The following is a 6501-nucleotide window of genomic DNA, read 5'->3' as shown; positions in this document are numbered from 1 at the left end:
ATTGCACAAACACTAGAGCCGAGCCGAGACGAGACTCTCGCTGCACGCAGACTCAACAGTGTTTACTGATTCCGTTTGGATGGTTGCATGGCAACGGCAGCAGCCCAGTCACTACGGGCCACTATTGCTTTGTTTTGCAGCATTGAAACTGTGGGGAAAAGTGTGTGTGTGTAATGGAAGAGGAATGCATGTTAAAACCCATGACTTTTGGACAGGAACTGACTGAACACCCACATGATTCTTTGCATGTGTGTGTGTGTTTGATGGTTAAGTATGTATCAGTAACATTTCTAGTGTAAACCTGACTGACTAGAACAGCATTAAATGTGTAGAATTTTTTCGTACTATCGCAAATACTCCAGTTTAATGTGCAAAGATGACTAAGTAAGCCATTCTTAGGTTGTCTTCCGGAAAAGTGTAAAACAATGTGGCTCTGTGGTGCTTTAAAACATTGTGCAATGTTCCGACATGTCACATTCTAGACTAAACAATGGCGAGTTTTGGGCAGGACTTCCTTTTTGACGTCATAATTGATGTTATAAAAACATTATGAATCATTTCTATTGCTCTTTCGTATGCCTAAAATATACTTCGGTTTTTACGCATATGCTAGGGTGACTTAAAATTTATCAAAATATCTTCTGGTATCGTATTTTCTCAAGTACAGATTGTGTTTGTTCCGCCTTCCACCTAAAAATGCCAAGAGTAGCCAAGAGCTAAAGTTACAGTAGTTAGTCCACAAGGTGCGTTGTTTTACAGTCGAAAAAGAAACTGAGTAGACCGAACAAAGATAAACTGCTGGAGACATTTTTATCGGTCATAACTTCTGGAGAGAAATAGTGCACACACAAAGACAAAACTTTCTAGTGCACGTTTTGAGCACCTAAGTTTATGCATGCTATCCAAGCGGCAACCTTCCGGTCTCTCTCTTGAATCCAACACGGAAGTGACTTAAACTGCAATTCATCGACTGGCCGCTAGAGACAGGCTCCAAAAGAGAGTCAATCCCATAGACCCCCATGTTAATATGCCCAACTTTACAGCAGAAAAACATATCTTTACAGTCTGGTACAAAAAGTGGTTTTGGTCTATATAGCTAATTTTGCCCTTCATGACAACTGTGAGGGGGGTGAATTTTTTTATAACTCATCCGTTTAAATTATATTAAGCCTTAAAGGCCCACTGTAGTGCCTTGAAACGCGCAGCTTTGTATGATGCGTTGAGGTGATTTCCACTGAAACAGGAAGCTAAGGTGGGACATATTAAATGGCTCCTCCGCCTTTTCAAATAGCCAATAGCGTTTAGTTTACCTCACAGACTCGAGTTGTACTCGACAGCACCATGGAAACTTTCAATAGTAACGTTACAGGTGTGAATAAATTCTTGCCATTTCATTCTGAAAACAGAATAAAACTTGAGCGTTTGAGCAACATAACACACATCTCCAACCCATATTGCTCCATGACGTGACAATGGTAGTGATGTCCGGTTCGTGAATGAAACGTTCTTTTGAACGGTTTTTGTGAACCGGCTAAAACCAGGTTTTATGAAGTCCGCGGTGACGTCATAAAAATCCGTGATCCATTTTAGCGGAAGTGAGAGACTTTTTGAATGCTTATATCTCCTAAATGCGAATTTTGTCATTGTTTTGGAACACACCAGCTTATTTATGACATTAAGGCTATCCTTAAATTTTGATTTCTTTAAAGTTCTGCATAATTAAGGGCGTGGCCACTTGAGTGACAGGTGGATTGCCGCTGCTGTCACTTCTAGCCGTTTGTTTGCTGTCTGTTAGCCGTCACGCCACCTCAGCTAATCCCGCCTCTTTGCCCATTTTTGGTTATCCGGGAGTGATGCGCGGCCAAGATGGCGACTGCTGGCTCCGCCCACTTCGGGCTTCAAAAATGTTCTTCAGAAACCTACGTGTGACGTCACGGACACTACGTCCATATTTTTTTACAGGTTTGGAATGACATGATAGTGAGTAAATGATTAGAGTATCCCTTTATCCCATTATCCCTTTAAGTACTGAACTTAACCATTTGTTCCATGCAAAAGAATGATAAAGAATGATGATTTTTTTACAGCCATTGTAGAACCTTAGCATCACTCACATTTTCTTCAGAAAAAAAAAAAAAAAAAAAAAAATCCCTACATAATAATTTACAGCTAAATAGACATATTTCCTCTGAATATTACTGCACACAGCAAAGCCAAAAGCTCACCTGACAATGTGACACTCTGAACAGACTGTTACAATCTGCTGTTCTACCTGATTCTCCTCAATGACCTCCCACAATGCTGAGTCAGAGCTTTCTACCTCTCAATTTCTCTCCCTCTCCTTTCCCTTCTCTGTTGACCTATTGAATTTTCCCTTACAGCTTCATGGACTGCTGGGCTTCATTCTATTTGACCTCTGGTGTTCAGTGACTGACCCTGTGCTGTGAAGGCACTCGCCCCTGGAGACACACAAAGCCTAGGCTGAATTTCCCTTCATCCGTCCAATGGAGACCTGACCGGGTCGAACAAAAGCCGTCTTGCTGAACTTATCTCGGGTACTCGCAACAGAGAATACAGAACATAGCTTGCTTTTCAAGCACTTTAAAAGAGCTTGTCTACATCAAGTCCCCTAATTGACTCTGGGGGTGAAAAGAATTGCCTAATTGCATGATTTAGTCTCTCGATACACCCTGACAGATGACACTACTCACAGCGGAAATTATTAAGCCATGTTTCTTGCTTAGACAGCAAATGGGATGCGATAAAAGGTCACGCATATTGGTCTTATGATATGAGAGCAGATTGTGGTTAAAATGCCTCATATGCAGCATGGGCCGTGTGTGTGTGTGTGTGTACTCACTCATCGAAATGCATTCAGCAGAGCTCAGTGTTGAAGAGTCGATATTGAACCGTGTTTAAATGTGACCCTTTGCACCTGCACTGTCCCAAAAGATAATAATGACACACAACTAACCAAGATTGATGATATGTAAGTGATTGTCAGTTTATAAACAGTCCATAAAAGAGAGAGAGAGAGAGAGAGAGAGAGAGAGAGAGAGAGAGAGTGTGTGTGTGTGCGTGTGTGTGTGTGTGTGTGTACTTGTACTTGTACTTGTACATGTACAACTATCATTGTGAGGACCAGTTTGAGTTTTAGACCATCGGAATGAGGACAAAGAGCATAAAGTGAGAACATTTTGGCCGAAACTCACTTTCTGAGGCCAGTTTGAGGGTCAAGACTTGGTTTTAGGTTATACTTAGGTTAAGGATAAGTTTAGGGTAAGAGTTCAGGTTAGAACCTGACATAAGACACTTAGTTGTGATGTGTAGGGTTAGGGTATGAGCTAGAGAGTACAAGAACGTGTGTGTGTGTGTGTGTGTGTGTGTGTGTGTGTGTGTGTGTGTGTGTGTGTGTGTGTGTGTGTGTGTGTGTGTGTGTGTGTGTGTGTATGTGTGTGTGTGTGCGTGTGCGTGTGTGTGTGCGTGTGTGTGTGTGTGTGTGTTTCCTGGTAAACCCTACACAGATGGCAATGGTTTTTGGGAAATTGTTTTGGTCCCCATGAGGAAACAGCTTATAAATCATACTAAGTGATGTTTTTTGAAAATGTAAAAATGCAGAAAGTTTTCTGTGATGGGTAGGTTTATAGGTAGTGTCACTATGTCTATGGAGAGTCTCCATAAAACATGAAAACAGAACGTGTGTGTGTGTGTGTGTGTGTGTGTGTGTGTGTGTGTGTGTGTGTGTGTGTGTGTGTGTGTGTGTGTGTGTGTGCGCGCACGTGCACGTGTGTGTGTGTGTGTGTGTTATTTTTGTTATTGGTTAGTATATTGTAAATTCCTGGCTGGCCTTTTCTAGATATTTAAGCATACAACTAAAGTCAAGTAGCAAAACATATACAGTCTATAAGTTGTGATTTGTTTCTATGGGAGCAGTAGGGGTTGTCAGGTTGACTGTGTTGGGCTGGTGTGGTTGGGGTTTTTGGTTGTGTTTGTGGTCAGTAGTGGAAATTCAACTTTCGCCTGAAAGATTATCATCTGAGGAAAGTTTTGCTTAGTAATATATTAAAATGCTGGATTGATGCTGGGTTGTTTCAACCCATGTTTGGGTCAAAAAGGGAAAAACCCAACCGTTTAAATTTTTTTATTTCATTTTTAAACCCAACGGTTGGGTTTGTCCATACTGGGTTGAAACAACCCAGCATTTTTGAGAGAATAAGATTAATAAACCATGTTTAATACTAATTATTATATTTATTATTCAAATGCATATTGTTATTATATTTATTATTTATATAATTATAATACAATTTATTATTATTATATATATATTATTGTATATTTGTGGCAATAGCCAACAATATTGTATGGGTCAAAATGATAGATTTTTCTTTTATGCCAAAAATCATTAGGATATTAAGTAAAGATCATGTTCCATGAAGATATTTAGTAAATTTCCTACTGTAAATATATAAAACATTTATTTTTCTGAGTTAATGCAGCATAATCGTGAACATAAATGGACAACTTTAAAGGCGTTTTTCTCAATGTTTAGATTTTTTTGCACCCTCAGATTCCAGATTTTCAAATAGTTGTATCTCGGGCCAAATTTTATCCTAAATATCCTAACAAACCATACATCAATGGAAAGCTGTTGTTGTTAAACATTATTTTTTGAACAATATTTTAGATTTGAATCATTTCATATTTTATTGTATCTTTATTTTGCATATACTCTTCTTTATTAAAGCCAATAAAAGATAATGAAAGAAATCAAAAATCATAGAGAGACAAGAGTGTTCGCGTATGAGTGAAAGAATGTAATATAGACCATTTACTTCTGGTCCTTTCCTCCATCACACACTTTCATTCGTTCTGTTTTTCACATGCTCAGAATTTGAGCTCGGTGGCCTCTACCCCGATTCACTCTGGCTTTCTGCCTCACTTAACTCTCACACACATCACATGGTGAGTGGAAGTAGAAATCACTCTCAGAGGGTGTGTGTGATGAGATAAAATCCTTCTCAGTCGGTCTTTGTGCACAAATAATTATAATATCACTGTAACAGCTTTCATTGGACAGTATGTTATGAGCTGTTATAAGACACCCGGTAAAAACAACAAGCTTGTTTTGACACTTGTGCAATTTCCAGTCACAGAGGCATGAGAAAGATACTCAACTTAACAAACCTAATAAGACAAGTCAAGCGAGCGCTTAAATACTTTCTCATTACCTTACAAACACATGTGTGGCATTTTAATTTAGGCCTGTTTGTCCTGCACCAAATTGCGAACTGTCATTGAATAACACTAGGTGTTCCTTGAATCAGTACATAAGCTGTGAAATGTGATTACAGACGAACATTACCATGACAAAAAGTAGATAAGACATGCCCTGGGCAACCCTCTAGGAGGTGTCATTTCATTTCAGCCTTGTTATTATTGTTGCAAGAGGGAACTAGTTCACACCTCCCTGCCATTAAATACCACACGGGACATTTGTCTGTTTCTATTAGTTTAAGTTAGGAAGTTAGTTGATGCCCCCTCATTAAGTTTTGTTGGCGTGTGGCTGGGTCTCATTCATCTTAATAGTAGTAAGTGCATGGTTTTGGACTTTATATGAACATCTATCTGGATACATTAAATATGATTACTAAGACCCTGTTTACACCTGGTATTAAGATGCGTTTTGGTCGATCGGATCACAAGTTCAGATGTAAACAGGGTCTAAACCGGTTTGAGCTTGTCCAGTTTTGACCACTTCTAGAGGTATTCGAAAACACTTTCAACCAGATTGCTTTTGTAGTGTAAACGCTCATGTGGTTCGAACAGCCACAAAAGACCGTCTACTCTCCGCTTATGACCTACGCGTAAACATAATGAGAAGTGCGCTAGTCAGATTTACACTGGGCTGGATGAAGACCCAAGTTTGGCTTAAAGATGAAAACATACCAAGCACAATGTTCTCTCACCATTCCTGATTTCTAACACACACTCTTTGCGTGTGTCAGAGCAGAAATGAAAGCTGATGCTCACCATTTGTTTTTCTCTGTGTTGTAAATTGTGCGAGCTAATTTTTTCCATTAGATCTGAAAAAAAAAAAAAAAAAAATTTATCTGCACATAGACCCTCCCCTCAAAGAAATCAGGACAGAAGTGGTTAAAAGTGGACAAAAGAGAAGGATTAAAACACCAGGCGTAAACGGGTATGTGTCCCCATCATCTACTCATGATCCGATTGACCAAAACGCATCTTAAAGGTATTGCGGAGGATTAGTCTTGATGATCCACCCGGAAAAAGAAAATCATCCGCTATACCTTTAATACAGGTGTAAACAGGGCCTAAATGTCAAAATGGCAGCGCCCATGTCAACCTGCTCGATGAGTAAATTAAATAAAAACACATTTTTAAACATTTATTAAAGTCGGCATGAAATGTTAAATGTTCGTTATTTTGACGTATATCCAGGTGAAACGGCTCCTCGACCAAGATTTTTATTTTGCC

The sequence above is a fragment of the Squalius cephalus genome (assembly GCF_949319135.1).
Source record: "Squalius cephalus genome assembly, chromosome: 22".
In the NCBI taxonomy this organism is placed as follows: Eukaryota; Metazoa; Chordata; class Actinopteri; order Cypriniformes; family Leuciscidae; genus Squalius; species Squalius cephalus.
Note: the sequence above shows the minus strand (reverse complement) of the source record.